The sequence below is a fragment of the Macaca nemestrina genome, chromosome 14, assembly GCF_043159975.1.
Source record: "Macaca nemestrina isolate mMacNem1 chromosome 14, mMacNem.hap1, whole genome shotgun sequence".
Lineage (NCBI taxonomy): Eukaryota > Metazoa > Chordata > Mammalia > Primates > Cercopithecidae > Macaca > Macaca nemestrina.
Window position 1 is genome coordinate 19,579,462 of NC_092138.1, and position 17,662 is coordinate 19,597,123.

The window sequence follows — 17,662 nt, forward strand, 5'->3', positions numbered from 1 at the left end:
TCTCTAAATTAGTAGTCACATTTACTTAAACGGTGAAGTGTTTTTGCTAATTAAAACATTTTAGATGGAAATCTATCAATCTCCTTAAGTACCTCTTCTTTTGGGAAGAGGTGATGGTTCTCTGAATACAGTAAAGCAAAAACAAAAAAAATCCTGTAACATTTTATCTGCACTGTAGCACACAGGACATGCTTCAGTTATCACCGGTAAAGAGTCCAGTCTTCATTCACTTTCCCTACTGCTAATACAAAGTCCACCTGAAAAGCACCAAAATAAATTTGTTTTAAAATGTAGGGACTATGCCTTGCAAAAGTGAAATCTGCATTTATCTCTAAACTGTAAGGCAATAGCAAATCAAGATAAATTGACTAAGTTACCTTAAACTTATCCCAATTGAATATGATTCTGCAAATATTATTTGTAACCCAAAAATAAATCAATATAGGAAGAACCTACAGTAAAGGACTGACCTTTTCCAAGTCGCCATTCACACATAACATCAAAGATATTGACAGGTAGATGACAGATGGGTTAGATTAGATAGATAATGATTTCATTTTTGGTGTAAATATATCATTGCTATCATCTGACTCTTTCAAAAATCAAGCAGTGACCTTGTATTCACTATGTAATTCAGGTTAATCCTTGACACTGAAATGTAGCACTTCAGAAGGGATATGGGAATAAACTGTGGCCATGATGAAAAAAATTAAAGTTTTCTTTTAGGAAAAGCATGCCCTAAGACATATGTACTTTACAGAGAGAAAATGAAAAATTGGTAGAGACAGTTAAAATCTTAAATAATTAAAAAAAAAAAAAACTACATAGCAAAACAATAATCCCTGTGTTCTCGAGCAAAATCTAGCAAATAGACGTTCTTTCTGATCAAAAGTTCTGGATTTTCTAGGCTGGGCATGGTGGCTCACACCTATAATCCCAGGACTTCGGGAGGCCGAGGCAAGTGAATCACCTGAGGTTAGGAGTTTGAGACCGGTCTGGCTAACATGGCGAAACCCCATCTCTACTAAAAATACAAAAGCTAGCCAGGTGTGGTGGTGTCGCACCTATAGTACCAGGTACCCAGGAGGCTGAAGCAGAAGAATTGCTTGAACCTGGAAGGCGGAGGTTGCAGTGAGCTGAGATCACACCACTGCACCCCAGCCTGGGCAACAGAGCGAGACTCCATCTCAAAAACAAAAAACAACAACAACAAAATTCTGGATTTTCTATGTAATCCACCACATTCTCCAAAGATAAATGGATTCTTGACTTGATAGGTTACAAGTAAATTCCCTAAAGAAATGCTAAATGTTCCAGAAGTTTCTTCCAGGGGGGATTGTAATGAATATCCTGTCCTTCAGAGGCAAGTGGGCTTTGGCAGCAAGAGCAGAGGACAGAAGTAAGGAGGTGGAGCTTGAGACCCAGCAACACCATAGCCCTATGACCTTGGTCAAGTCACTTTCCTTCTGTGTCTCAATTTCTCATCTATAAAATAAGACAGTTACCTCCTACCAATATCCAGTGGTCACTGTGAGGACTGATACTCAAAATACTTAACATCTAATGCAACGCAAGCACTGAATATCAACCTTGTTTATCCTCTACCTCATTCCAGGAAGGACTCAAGGTAATCAACAGAAGAAACAATACCAAAAAATATATTTATTAAGTTAGAGAAGTTTAGGGCAAAGGAAACAAACTTCAACCATAAGATAAAACAGAGAATTAACATGCAAAAGAGCACCAAATTTGGGAAGATATTTCTTGCAAAGACCCTAGCAAGGGGAACATTGAGAAATGCTACATAATAGAGAGATTCTTGATTCCTCAGTTACACAATCTGTCAGCCTCTACTACTGTGATCTTTGGGATTTTCTCCAGGTGTTCATTAAGCCTCAGAGAAGAAAGAAAAGTAAAGAAACAATATTTAATGTCCATTACTCCTGGTACAATGGCAGCCATTTCTAAGTGTTACCTAATCTTCACACCAACACTATTGTAAATTAATTATCCTCATTTTACAGATTACAAGAAACAGGGGTCCCAAGAGGATGATTCTCACAGCAACCTGAGTATGAAGCCTCAAATGTCTGCTTACTTCATTGCTGTAGCCATGATTTCAGATGAATAAAATGGAAACAAATAACCTTATACAAAGAATGAATTAATGAAGAACTCTGAACTCCACCATGGAAATGCATCAGTGTCTCCAGCAGACATAGGTGAGGGGTGACATCCTTATGGTAATAATACAGTAAACCAAGGGTCCCCAAGCCCCAGTCCATGGGACACCAGTCCATGGCCTGTTAGAAACTAGGCTGCACAGGAGGTGAGTGGCAGGAAAGCAAGCGAAGCTTCATTTGTATTTACAGCTGCTCCTCATGGCTCACATTACCACCTGAGCTCTGCCTCCTGTCAAGATCAGTGACAGCATTAGATTCTCATAGGAACACAAACCCTATTGTGAACTGTGCACGTGAGGGATCTAGGTTGCAGGCTCCTTATGAGAATCTAAGGCCTGATGATCTGTCACTCTCTCCCATAATGCCCAGATGAGGTTGTCTAGTCGCAGGAAACAAGCTCAGGGCTCCCACTGATTCTATATTATGGTGAGTTGTATAATTATTTCATTATATGTTATAATGTAATAAAAATAGAAATAAAGGGCACAAGAAATGCAGTGCACTTGGATCATCTCAAAACCAATGTCCCCCACCTCCCCAGTCTGTGGAAAAACTGTCTTCCACAAAACAGGTCCCTGGTGCCAAAAAGGTTGGGGACTACTGCAGTAAACCATCAAATAAGGTTGGATACAGACATAAAAGATTTACTTCTGTTAAAACCTGTTATTGACCCTAGAAAAGTATTTTCATTAAAGAACTAGCAGATATTTAAATTCGTTTAAAATTCAAATTATAATTTGAACCAGTTCATTCACATATTCATGAAATGCTTAATATGTATTAAGCATCATGTGAGATGTTGCAAATATAAAGGTAATAAAATGTAGTCTACACCCCAAAGACACCTATATTATTTTAATAACCATATGTCTAGCTATAACAGGTAATGTGTTTGTCATTTTTTTATTTGTGTTTGGGGCATCATTTGAAATAAATAGGATTTTGATTAGTCTATAGAAATGAAGATTCAGATATCTCAAAAACATAAAAATTAGATATTTGCTAAATATCCATTATGGTCCTAGCACTGGGTTAGGCATTATGAAACCATTAAACAAATGCAGAATCTGAGCTTGCCATCCTCTCCCCTTAAAATTAGGCTGTGTCAGCTACTAGGATACTTAGCTTAGCAAGACGAAATAGTCAAATGCCAACCACTATAATTGGTTATTTTTATTTTTTGATACCACAGCTATCTCTAAGCAACCTAGCCAGTCCCTCAGTGTAAACAAAGCTTTTCAGTCTAATTCTCAGAGAAGCTTCTTGCTTCAATTTCCCCTCAATCTTAAGCCTCACAGGATTCTCCTGTTTGGCATCATCCCTGACTTCTCTCAATAACATCTCCTTTCTGAAAACTCAGGGCATTCATCCATTCAGCCACCCTCACTTTCTTTTCTGTTACCTGTTACCTACTTCCTGCTTCCTGACTACCTCTCCATGCCACTCCACACTTTGGCATCTGGATCAGAGTCTTTGTCTCAGCCTGTCTCCTGTCATCATCATGGTCAAATGCAACATCCAGGTTCAATATACTTCCACACTTTGTGTTAAATAGTAGCCACACCCATCCTGGATTCAACTACCTTCTATCTTCTTTGTGCAGTCCCTTTCCGTAAGTTCATCCATTTCCATTGCCTCAAACCTCTAATGATGCCTATATTTAAATCTCTATATTTAACCCAGAGTAGGCCCCAGAACCTTAGACATACATTTTCATCTGCTTGATGGCTATATTGGTAATTTGGCATGTCCAAATTAAATGCATCTTCTTTACTCAATTAACTCTCTAACCCCACCGTTCCCTGCTCCTGTGTTTCCATGTCATATGGCCCCAGCATTCTCTTCCTCTTAGGGTTCATATCACTGGATTCACTGGAATGTTTCCAAATCCTATAGATTTCCTCCAAGCAATGTCTTTCCTCACTTTCCTGTGGCTGTCATTGGTGTCTCTATATATTGACAGTTCCTTAACACCAATGACTATATTGTGGCCATCTTTGTATTTGCCACAATATCTAGAACATTATGGATGGTTAATAAGCATCTGCTAAACTCTATTCTATAAAATGATTTCTCATGTATTACCAGAAATTGACCCAAGTTTTGGGTCCTGGTGTTTATACAACTTAGAAAAAGTCCTTTTTTCTTTTTTTTTTTTAAGTGTACAACATTATGGATACAAAATTAGATACGGGGCTTTTGAAGGAACACACATAAGTGAAGTGCCCTAAAGTTTAAGATTCACTGGCTTCACGATAATGTATACTTTGGAAATGCAAATGAACCTTCTAATTGAGATGTAAGTTTATTGTAATTTTTTTTTTTTAGTTTATAAACAAATTTATTTCTCACAGTCCTAGAGGCTGGAAAGTTCAAGATCAAGGCTCCAGCAGATTCAGTGTCAAGTGAGGGTCCATTTTCTGGTTCACAGATGGCACCTTCTCGTTGTGTCTTCACCCGGTGGAAGGAGCACATGAGCTCCCTTGGGCCTCTTTTGTTACATAGGTATGCACGTACCATGGCAGCTTGCTGCACCCATCAACTCATCATCTACATTAGGTATTTCTCCTAATGCTATCCCTCCCCTAGGACCCCACCCCCTGACAGGCCCTGGTGTGTGATGTTCCCCTCCCTGTGTCCATGTGTTCTCATTGTTCAACTCCCACTTACAAGAACATGCAGTGTTTGGTTTACTCTTCTTGTGTTAGCTGAGAATGATGGTTTCCAGCTTCATCCATGTCTCTACAAAGGACATGAACTCATCCTTTTTTATGGCTGCATAGTATTCCATGGTGTACATGTGCCACATTTTCTTTATCCAGTCTATCATTGATGGGCATTTGGGTTGGTTCCAGGTCTTTACCATTGTGAACAGTGCTGCAATAAACATACATGTACATGTGTCTTTATAGTAGCATGATTTATAATCCTTTGGGTATATACCCAGTAATGGAATTGCCGGGTCAAATGGTATTTTTGATTCTAGATCCTTGAGGAATTGCCACACTGTCTTCCACAATGGTTAAACTAACTTACACTCCCACCAACAGTGTAAAACCATTCCTATTTCTTCACATCCTCTCCAGCATCTGTTGTTTCCTGACTTTTTAATGATCGCCATTCTAACTGGTGTGAGATGGTATGTCATTGTGGTTTTGATACGCATTTCTCTAATTATCAGTGATGATGAGTTTTTCATGTTTGTTAGCTGCATAAATGTCTTCTTTTGATAAGTGTCTGGTCATATCCTTTGCCCACTTTTTGATAGGGTTGTTTTTTTCTTGTAAATTTGTTTAAGTTCCTTGCAGATTATGGATATTAACCCTTTGCCAGATGGATAGATTGCAAAAATTTTCTTCCATTCTGTAGGTTGCCTGTTCACTCTGATGGTAGTTTCTTTTGCTGTGCAGGAGGCTCTTTAGTTTAATTAGATCCCACTTGTCAATTTTGGCTTTTGTTGCCCTTGCTTTTGGTATTTTAGTCATGAAGTCTTTGCCCATGCCTATGTCCTGAATGATATTGCCTAGGTTTTCTTCTAGGACTTTTATGGGTTTAAGTTTAATAAGGAAGGGGTCCAGTTTCACTTTTTTGTATATGGCTAGCCAGTTTACCCAACATCATATATTAAATAAGTAATCCTTTACCCATTGCTTGTTTTTGTCAGGTTTGTCAAAGATCAGATGTTGGTAGATGTGTGGTGTTATTTCTGAGGCCTCTGTTCTGTTCCATTGGTCTGTATCTCTGTTTTGGTGCCAGTACCATGCTGTTTTGGTTACTGTAGACTTGTAGTATAGTTTGAAGTCAGGTAGTGTGATGCCTCCAGCTTTGTTCTTTTTGCTTAGGATTGTCTTGGCTATACGAGCTCTTTTTTGGTTCCACATGAAATTTAAAGTAGTTTTTTCGAATTCTGTGAAGAAAGCCAATGGTAGCTTTATGGGGATAGCATTAAATCTATAAATTACTTTGCACAGTATGGCCATTTTCACCATATTGATTCTTCCTATCCATGAGCATGGGATGTTTTTCCATTCGTTTGTGTCATCTCTTATTTCCTTGAGCAGTGATTTGCAGTTCTCCTTGAGGAGGTCCTTCACATCCCTTGTAAGTTGGATTCCTAGGTATTTTATTCTTTTTGAAGCAATTGTGAATGGGAGTTCACTCATGATTTGGCTCCCTATTATTGGTGTATAGGAATGTTTGTGATTTTTGCACATTGATTTTGTATCCTGAGACTTTGCTGAAGTTGCTTATCAGTTTAAGGAGATTTGGGGCTGAGACAATGGGGTTTTCTAGTTTATTGTAATTTTCAACCTGAACATCTACTAAAGTGATGCCTTGTACAGTCAATGGCATATTAAAATCAAAACTTCCATTTTTTTAAACAACTCCTGTTTTTATTCTTTTTTCCATAGGTTATTGGGTTATTAGGTGGTGTTTGGTTACATGAGTTTTTTAGTGGTGATTTATGAGATTTTGATGCACCAATCACCCAAGCATTATACACTGTAACCTATTTATAGTTTTTTACCCCTCTCCCTTCTCCCAACCTTCCCAAGTCCCCACAGCCCATTGTATCATTCTTATGCCTTTGCATCCTCATAGGTTAGCTTCCCCATATCAGTAAGAACATGTGATGTTGGTTGGTTTTCCATTCCTGAGTTACTTCACTTAGAATAATAGTTTCCAATCTCAGCCAGGTCACTGTGAATGCCGTTAATTCATTCCCTTTCATGGCTGAGTAGTACTTCAGCATACATGTACACACACATACATACACACACACCAGTTTCTTTGTCCACTCATTGATTGATGGACATTTGGGTTGGTTCCACAATTTTGCAGTTGCGAACTGTGCTGCTATAAACATGCACGTGCAAGTATCTTTTTCATAAAATGACTTATTTTCCTCTGGGTTGATACCCAGTAGTGGGATTACTGGATCAAATGGTAGTTCTACTTTTAGTTCTTTAAGGAATCTCCACACTGTTTTCCATTGTGGTTGTACTGGTTTACATTGCCACCACCAGTGTAGAAGTGTTCCCTGATCACTGTATACACACCAACATCCACTGTTTTTTATTTTTTGATTATGGCCATTCTGGCAGGAGTAGGATGGTATCATTTATGGTTTTGATTTGCATTTCCCTGATCATTAGTGATGTTGAGCATTTTTTCATGTTTGTTGGCCATTTGTATATCCTCTTTTGAGAACTGTCTATTCATGTGCTTAGTCAACTTTTTGATGGGATTGGTTTTTTCTTGCTGACTTGAGTTTGTTGTAGATTCTGGATATTAGTCCTTTGTCAGATGTATAGCTTGTGAAGATTTTCTCCCATCCTTTGGGTTGCCTGTTTACTCTGCTGACTGTTCCTTTTGTTGTGCAAAAGCTCTTTAGTTTAATTAAGTCTCGGCTATTTATCTTTGCTTTCATTGCATTTGCTTTTGGGTTCTTAGTCATGAAATTCTTGCCTAGGCCAATATCTAGAAGGGTTTTTCCAATGTTATTTTCTAGAATTTTATCATTTCAGGTCTTAGATTTAAGTCATTAATCTATCTTGAGTTGATTTTTGTAAAAGGTGAGAGATGAGGATCCAGTTTCATTCTCCTACATGTGGCTAGCCAATTATCCATTTGTTGAAAAAAGTGTCCTTTCCCCACTTATTTTGTTTGTTTTGTCAAAGATCAGTTGGCTGTATGTATTTGGGTTTATTTCTGGGTTGTCTATTCTCTTCTATTGGTCTATGTGCCTGTTTTTGTACCAATACCACACCATTGTGGTGATTATGGCCTTATAATATAGTTTGAAATCAGGTAGCCTCATGCCTCTAGATTTGTTATTTTTGCTTAGTCTTGCTTTGACTATGTGGGCTCTTTTTTGGTTCCATATGAATTTTAGAATTGTTTTTTCTACTTCTGTGAAGAATGGTGGTGGTATATTGATGAGGACTACATTGAATTTGTAGATTGCTTTTGGCAGTATGGTCATTTTGACAGTATTGATTCTACCTATCCATGAGCACGGGATGCATTTCCATTTGTTTGTGTCATCTATGATTTCTTTAGGCAGTGTTTTGTAGTTTTCCTCGTAGAGGTCTTTTACCTCTTTGGTTAGGTATATTCCTAAGTAATTTTATTTTATTTTATGGCAGCTATTGTGAAAGAGTTTGAGTTCTTGATTTGATTCTGTTTGGTTGCTGTTGGTGTATAGAAGAGCTACTGATTTGTGTACTTTAATCTTGTATGCAGAAACTTTGCTGAATTCTTTTATCAGTTCCAGGAGCTTTCTGGAGGAGTCTTTAGGGTTTTTGAGGTGAGCAACCATATCATCAGCAAACAGTGACAGCTTGACTTCCTCTTTACCAATTTGGATGCCCTTTCTTTCTTTCTCTTGTTTGACTGCTCTAGCTAGGACTTCCAGTACTGTGCCGAAGAGGAGTGGTGAGAGTGGGCATTCTGTCTTGTTCCAGTTCTCAGAGGGCATGCTTTCCACTTTTCCCCATTCAGTATTATGTTGGCTGTGGGTTTGTCATAGATGGCTTTTATTACGTTGAGTTAAGTCCCTTGTATGCTGATTTTGCTGAGCATTTTAATCATAAAGGGATGCTGGATTTTGTCGAATGCTTTTTTGCATCTACCGAGATGATCATGTGATTTTTGTTTTTAAATTCTATGTGGTGTATCACATTGATTGACTTGCGTATGTTAAACCATGAAACCCACTTGATCATGGTGGATTATCTTTTTGATATATTGTTGGATTCAGTTAGCAAGTATTTTGTCAAGAATTTTAGCATCTATGTTCATCAGGGATATTGGTCTGTAGCTTTCTTTTTTGGTTTTGATATCAGGGTGATGCTGGCTTGATAGAATGAATTAGTGAAGGTTACCTCTTTATCTTGTGGAATAGCATCAGTAGGATTGGTACCAATTCTTCGACTGTCTGGTAGAAATCTGATGTGAATCCATCTGGTCCTGGACTTTTGTTAGTAATTTTTTAAATTACCATTTAAATCTCTGCTTGTTATTGGTCTGTTCGGGGTATCTAATTCTTTCTGATTTAAGCTAGGAGAGTTGTATTTTTCCAGGAATTTATCCATCTCTTCTAGGTTTTCTTACTTAGGCACATAAAGGTGTTCATAGTAGCCTTGAATGATCTTTTGTATTTCTGGGTTATCAGTTGTAATATCTCCCATTTTGCTTCTCATTGAGGTTATTTGGATTTCCTCACTTCTTTTCTTGGTTAATCTTGCTAATGGTCTATCAATTTTGTTTATCTTTTCTAAGAACCAGCTTTGTGTTTATCTTTTGTAATTTTTATTGTTTCAATTTCATTTAGTTCTACTCTGATCTGTTATTTCCTTTCTTCTGCTGGGATTGGGTTTGGTTTGTTCTTGTTTCTCTAGTTCCTTGAGGAGTGACCTTAGATTGTCAGTTTGTGCTCTTTCAGTCTTTTTGATGTAGGCATTTAGGGCTATGACCTTTCCTATTAGCACCACCTTTGCTGTATCCCAGAGGTTTTGATAGGTTGTGTCACTATTGTTCAGTTTGAAGAATTTTTAAATTTCCATCTTGATTTCATTTTTGACCCAATGATCATTCAGGAGCAGGTTATTTAATTTCCATGTATTTGCATGGTTTTGAAGGTTCCTTTTGGAGTTGATTTCCAGTTTTATTCCACTGTGGTCTAAGAGAGTGATATAATTTCAATTTTTTTAATTTATTAAGGCTTATTTTGTGGCCTATCATATGGTCTATCTTGGAGCACGTTCCATGTGCTGTTGAATAGAATGTGTATTCTGCAGTTATTAGATGGAATGTTCTGCAAATATCTGTTAAGTTCATTTGTTCCAAGGTATAGTTTTAAGTCCATTGCTTCTTTGTTGACTTTCTATCTTGATAACCTGTCTAGTACTGTCAGCAGAGTACTGAAGTCCCGCACTATTATTCTGTTGCTGTCTAGCTCATTTCTTAGGTCAATTAGTAACTGTTTTATAAATTTGGGAGCTTCAGTGTTAAGTGCCTATATATTTAGGATTGTGATATTTTGCTGTTGGGCAAGGCCTTTTTACCATCATATAATGTCCCCCTTTGTCTTTTTTTTTTTTTTTTTTTTTGAGACAGTCTTGCTCTGTCACCTAGGCTGGAGTGCAGTGGCGCAATCTCAGCTCACTGCAAGCTCCGCCTCCCAGGTTCACGCCATTCTTCTGCCAAAGCCTCCCAAGTAGCTGGGACTACAGGCGCCCGCCACCATGCCCAGCTAATTTTTTATATTTTTAGTAGAGACGGGGTTTCACTGTGTTAACCAGGATGGTCTTGATCTCCTGACCTCGTGATCTGCCCACCTCAGCCTCCCAAAGTGCTGGGATTACAGGCGTGAGCCACCGGGCCCAGCCCCCCTTTGTCTTTTTTAACTGCTATTGCTTTAAAGTTTGTTTTGTCTGACATAAGAATAGCTACTCCTGCTCACTTTTGGTGTCCATTTGTATGAAATGCCTTTTTCCACCCCTTTTCTTTAAGTTTATGTGAGCATCACCAACCTGAGACTTAGTCACAATTCTGGACAAAGGAGAAGTCGGGGAATAAGTGGAATTGACTGAGACAAATTTTTTGTCATGCCAGAGTAACAGTCATATGTCACATAATAACATTTGGGTCACTGGCAGACCAAGTATACAACAGTGGTCAAATAAGATTGTAATGGAGCATATATTGAAATCTGACTTAGGCAATTGATATTGACATTGGTGATCAAGTACGAGAAATGACTGATATTCAGTAATGATGCTGGGATATTTGATTCTCCATATAAAAAAGTGTATAAATAAAAATATACTATACAAATAAAAAAATTGTATAAGTACACTCTGATGTTTACATGAAAAAAATCACCTAATGACACATTTCTCAGAATATATCCCCATTGTTAAGCAGTATGTGACTGTACAAGTTGAACTTCAGAAAAGAATAAGAAATATATGTTTTTTGCATACTCTTAGATTCATACCCGTCCAAGTGCTTACGTAGCCCTAGAATTAGATATTGAAGCTAGTCCAAATTTAAGGCATTAATGCCAGAAAAGGCATTTCAGAACTAGTAAAGAGGAGCCTCACTAGACCCCTCCATGTTTAACTGTACAGTTGGTTTCCTTTTAAAATACTTATGGCTGAAAACGTGGTCTGGGGTAGGCTTTCTTCACTGGGAAGATGTACGTTAGTGCAGGTTAGCACCTTGCCAAAGTGGCTAGTCTTTTCAAAATTCAGAGATATGTAGGTCTTTCCCTGCTAAACCACAAATCTAAAGACCAGAAAAAACTGATCAGCAAATAATTCTGCAAAGAAAACAACCGTCTATTCTGGGTCAGATTTCGGTGACAGATATACTTACTTTTGCTGGATAAGCACCAATAATCTTTCTGGTAATGCACGGAAATGATTACCTTGTATAAATGTCATCCACCTAGATTTGTACAGGACAAAAGGGGAGATTCATTAATAAGAGAAAATTAGACAGAGAGGACAACCCAATACAGAGAGATAAATGAGATATGAACACTGGCCAATCTACTGTGCACCAGTTACAAAGAAGAATGGGCACTTGGTTTTGAAAATATAATTTCCCTACTTATTTTTTTCTATTTTGCAAAATGCACCAAAGCACACTTCAGCCATATCCACATGACACTAATAGAAGAAAGAGCATGGAAAGTGATAATAATATGGCTGGACTTTGCTTTTATCTTCACTCCTTTCATCCAAGAATGTTTCTGCCCTTAAATAATAATTGATTAAACCTCAACAATATCCCTAGTGAAGGTATCTTCTGATGGGCCCAGACAGAAGCAGAGAGAAATGACAGGGATTGGATCACCCAGGTTCAGGCCACAGGGCTCTAACAGAGCCAGAGGCAGACCCAAGAGAAGCACCTCCCCAAAATCACTTTTAATCACCTGGAAATAGCCAGGGCCCTTGAGACTGTTAGCCAGGCTACCTCCATTTTGGCATGAGCTATATTTTGTATTTAATTATTTTCAGACCATCCACATTTGACAGCTGTTCTTCTAAAAAATGGGACTAGAGAATTGTCAAAGGCTTGCCTATGGCCTCCAATGAGCATCACTTCTCAGGATTGCTGCAGAGAGCCTGCAGGTAGCACATATCAAGTACAGTTCAGTAATTGGGGGGCTGCCACAGAAGTACTTTCATGCTGACTAATTAATCTCTAGTAATTAGCACTCCGATGTAACAAGTGCAGTATTTAAGGGTCATAGCAAGGGAAATAAAATCTGCTGTTCAAAAATTTTCTCGAGAGTTTGATTGCCTTCTTTCAGATAAATAAGAGGATCCATCCACTCAGGCACAGAAGCTGGAATAAGAAATTTACTTCATATGCCCAATGCTAAACACTGCCCCAAATTACCTCTAAATAATAATACTTGGTCTAATTCCTTTAAAATCTGAGCAAAAGTTATAGACTCCTTATTAAATTGGAAAGGACTTCAGAAATCATCTAGCCCAACTTTTTCTTCCCACAGATAAGGAAATAGAGGCCACAGAGGTAAAGAAACTTTCCCAGGCCCAGGCCTCTGAAGTTGCTTGGGGCAAATCTCGGGCTGGACCAAGGGTCACTAGATCTGGGGTTTCACCATATCCCCCATTTTCCTACCTCAACAGGGGTCTGGATGCTGCTCAACGCTCGGCGTCCTTACACGCTGCATTTGAGAAACCACACCCGCGCTGGTCCTGAGCCAGCTGCCGTGAAATCAGGATCAAGTCTCCCTGGAGCCCTGCTTCATCTCCCTCATCTAGGGCCCCTATCTTTGCCCTCCTGTGCCTCCGGCCTCACCATCCGGCTCTTACACCCTGTGTCTCCCTCCTGCAGGTCCCCGCTGTCAGACCTAAGTGTGATGTGATCCCTTCCATGAGCTGAAAAAGCACACTCAGCCCAGGTCACAGCAGGACTCTGAGTCTAGACATTTGTATCTGTCAAAGGTACCAAGCTATGTCATACACACACACACCTGCAGAGACAGACAGAGATCACGCCTCCTCTGAAAACTCTTTAAGACCTTTCTAGATGGAGACACCTCTCCCTCTCCTGTTAACCTCAGGGTAAACGACGGCAACCATGGCAGAATCATCTCCATTTATGCCTTCGACTCCCTCACTCTTCACTCCTCTGTCCACATCTCTGCATCCTGGCCTCCCTCCCTGACTCCAGCTCTGATTCTCGTCCATGTCCTTCTCTGAACAAAATGATAAACTAAGGGAAGGCGCTAGTCCATGGAGTTTCTCTGAACATGAGAAAATGAGAAGCCTTGGCATTTGCTTCTGGAGGGTCCCTGCCCTGCCCTGGCACTGTGAGGAAAGGGACGGGGGAAGGAGACGGGGTTTGGACTCCTGCCGCCTCCACCCTGGGCGGTGCTGTCTTCCTCATCCATCCACTATGGAAATCCAACTCCTGAGCAAGAGCCAGGCAGACAGTCTTCAGCTGCTGGCCTTTGTTTTTGTTTTTCCTTCTCTGTGGTAAGAAGGTCTGAAGGCAACTACAACTTTTCAGGGCTTTCCCCTCCTCTTCTTGCCCCTTGAAGCCAGCTCTGCAGAAGTCAACCTCGACCTGGGAGAGGATGGGATGTGCTGAATAAAGCCCTGGAGGGGTCCGAAAGGGATTGCCTAATTCAGAACACTCCTCATTTTTTTTTTTTTTTTTGAGACGGAGTCTCGCTCTGTTGCCAGGCTGCAGTACAGTGGCGTGATCTCGGCTCACTACAACCTACGCCTCCCGGGTTCAAGCGATTCTCCTGCCTCAGTCTCCCGAGTAGCTGGGATTACAGGCGCATGCCACCACGTCCAGCTAATTTTTGTATTTTTAGAAGAGACGAGGTTTCACCATGTTGGCCAGTATGGTCTCGATCTCTTGACCTCCTGATCTGCCTGCCTCAGCCTCCCAAAGTGCTGGGATTACAGGCGTGAGCCACCGTGCCTGGCCCTCATTTCTTTATGCCTCAGGCTTTACCTACAAAATAAGGGGCTTAGATGAGACATTCTCAAACCTTTCTTTTTGTTCTAAAATCTTAGTCCGTCCTTCCTTCCTTCCTTCCTTCCTTCCTTCCTTCCTTCCTTCCATTCTTTCTCTCTTTCTTTCTTTATTGGCAAGTGTTTATTAAATGCCTATTTCTGCAAATCACTGCCCAAACTACAAGGAATACAGAGGTCAGATAAGCCACAGTGCCCACCCTCAAGGAGCTAATGTAAGTGCAATGGGCACACGATTTGAGAAATTCTATGATAGAGCCTATCCAAATGCTGGGGGGCAACTGCAGGGAGGCTGTGGGCAAGAATGGGGGAGAAATCATGGAGGACATCACAGAAGAAGGGACAGGTGTACTAGGCAATGAAAGGTGAGTTGGAGTTTCTAGGTGAACAAGGCCCGAGAGGAAGCAGAGGATGGAGAATGTTCCAGGTAGGAATGTTTCACAAACAAAGGCCTGGCATAAACACATACCAGGTGCAGGAAATGTCAGGAGCCATGGTAAGGCTACAGGGAGAGGAAAAGAAAAGGCCAAGTGAGTTTCCACATTGTACTGAGTGAGGAGTTTACATGGTGTTGCAAAATGATTTTCTAAGATGCTAACATGTCAGCAACATCCATGAGAATAAATCTCCTGATTTTTTTTTCCCCTGGAAAGTGATACAGACGAGTGTTATGCGAAGCCCTCATAAAATCTTAACATCTTCCAACATTACTTCAAAATGATTCTTTTTCTTTTCTTGTGAAGAACAGGGCGCTAATAGACTCAGCCTATTGTTTTCAAGCAAGTTCCAACAAGATCCCTGAGATCCTTTCCCCAAAGATGATTTGCATGTAAAAATAAAGGAGGGGGCATGTAATGACTGCAGATTTTCAAGTTCACAATTCCTTTTCACCTAAAGATCGCGCTTCTTTGCTTTTGTTTCAGTTAAAGAAGAAAGAAATGGATCCCCCAGAGTCCTAAAAGTAGTGAGAGGTATGCTCACAATTTCTGCCCCAGAAACCACCTACCCTTTTTTTGGCAATCTCCCCACAAGCCCCCCAGAGCTTGGCTGGGGCTTGCAAGCACCCCCCACAACTTTGGTCTGCCTCTCCCACATTTAAAGCATGCTAGCTTGGGGGTCCAGGATTGTTTAGACAATAAGGAAGCCCTACCTTAGGCTGAGGGCTCAAAGCAATGCAGATAATATCTTAATATGACTGAGCACTGGGTTTTGTTTTTTGAGGTGTTTTGTTTGTTTGTTTGTTTGTTTGAAAATGGCGTTTTACTCTATCCCCCAGGCTGCAGTGCTGTTGTGTGGTCCTGGCTCACTGCAACCTCTGCCTCCCACATTCAAGATATTCTCGTGCCTCAGCCTCCCTAGTAGCTGGGATTACAGGTGCACGCCACTATGCCTGGCTAATTTTTTTGTATTTTTATTAGTGACGGGGTTTCACCATGTTGACTAGGCTGGTCTCAAACTCCTGGCCTCAAGGCATCCACCCACCTCAGCCTCACAAAGTACTGGGATTACAAGCATGAGCTACCGCACCCCGCCTGGGTTTTTAAAAAACAAAGGGACAATAAAACCTCAGTGATTGGTACTATTATCTCTCAATGTACCGAAAACTGTTGTCCCATTGCAGCAGACAGCAGGGTCTAGCCCAGGGGAGGACAGCATCCCTGAAAACCACGCAAATTCTACAAACATCTACCATATTATTTCATAAACACCAGAAGTATAAAGGAGTAAAAAGTTTCTCTTCAGTTCTCAACTCAATTCCCACTTAGAAGTTTTTGTCAAGTTTGTGGTACATCTTTCCAGACCATTTCCTCTATCCCCAAAAGAAGTTTTTTACCCCTAGGTCAAGTAAATTGTATGTTGGGTTAATCAGCTTAATTAATTTAAAATTGTACCTATGGTTCCAGGGCAGGGGTCAACAAATGTTTCTGTAAAGGGCCTGATAGTAACTAGTTTTGGCTTTGTGGACCACAGTCTGTGGCAGCCACGAACTCCACTGCTGTGGTGTGAAAGCAGTCACAGACACTATATCAACATATTGTCTGGGCTCCAATAAACCTTCACCAACAAAAACAGGCCCTGGCAGGATTTGGTCTGCGGGCAGGTTTGCTGGCCCCCAATCGGGGCATGACCTCTTATATTTTGCTTAAAGTAGAAGAGAATTTCCCATGCTTGTAAAGATTCAAAACCGAGCAGAGTTTGAATATCTGAAACAATTACAGAGCAACACAGAAACGGCAAACACCACTTACAATATTGAGGACAGGCATTTCAATAGCCCCTGAGGTTCGGAGCCCTGAACAGCGTTGGGGTGGGGCCTGTGAAGGAGATTTACCTTGATCTTTCCAGGAGACACATTTCCAGTCTTCTTAATTAAGGCCATTCACAAATGGCCTGGAAAACGTTTGTGGAGTGAAGCAATTTGGGAAACCTGTGAAATGGACCAGACAACCATTAGCCTCTACCCCCACCCCGCCTACTCTCCCAGCACCCCCAGCCCCCACCCCTAAGCGAACGCACTGGCAAGTGGAAGCACGCACAGGCATATTTCCAATGATTAATCTTACTGTTTCACTTTGAAACCTAAAAGAAACAAAACACTGGGCGCATTCCTATTTCCCATTGAAAGTAATCACAGCTTTCTATCCCTTGATGTTTACATAAAGAGAGCTGTTTATTTAGAATCCTTGCTGATAAGGACACCGCACGCTCGTAACTTATTATATATTCTCTTTCCATTTTGTATTTTTTTTAAGGGGGGAGGGAGAATTATGTATATTTTATGATAACCCAAAGTGACTTATACATAAAAAATACAGACTTTAAAGATAAAAAGGATTAGTCGCAGGTAATGCATTTTCCATGAGTGGCTATAGGGCTCTAGGTTGCAAGCGGTCCTGGCTGCATACAAATGAATTGATAAAAGTCTGGCGCTCTGGATGGGTAGCAAGGCTCATGCTTTGCTGGAGATGATTCTTAAAGTTACAATAAATCAGACAGACAGTGTCGGCCTTTGAGGATAAACCTGTGATGGCTTGTTGTGCCTCTCTGAATCGCCTCAGAGGCCCAGGGACTAAAAGTGCCTAGATGTCACATTAAATCTACCGGGAGGATGGAGCACTTCAAAGAGGAACGCAATCAGATCTGATGGAAAATACATTTTCTGAAAGCTACTGACAAAAAAGTAATCTTTGATGTGGATGTTGAATAACAATTGATATTGTCTTTCCTGACATTTTTCATTATTGCCGTCTTATACAGCCTACTTCATGTATTAAAGCAATATTAACTGTTTGACAGGGACAAATCCTCCAACTATCACATAAGCAATTGTTTCTGAATTGTCCTAGCCCACTGCCTGTAAAACCTGTCCCAATAACTGCTTTTAAATATGACGGTAGACTCTTCTCCCTGACTAGCTAGACAGTGTCTGAGCTCCGGCATAGTTCA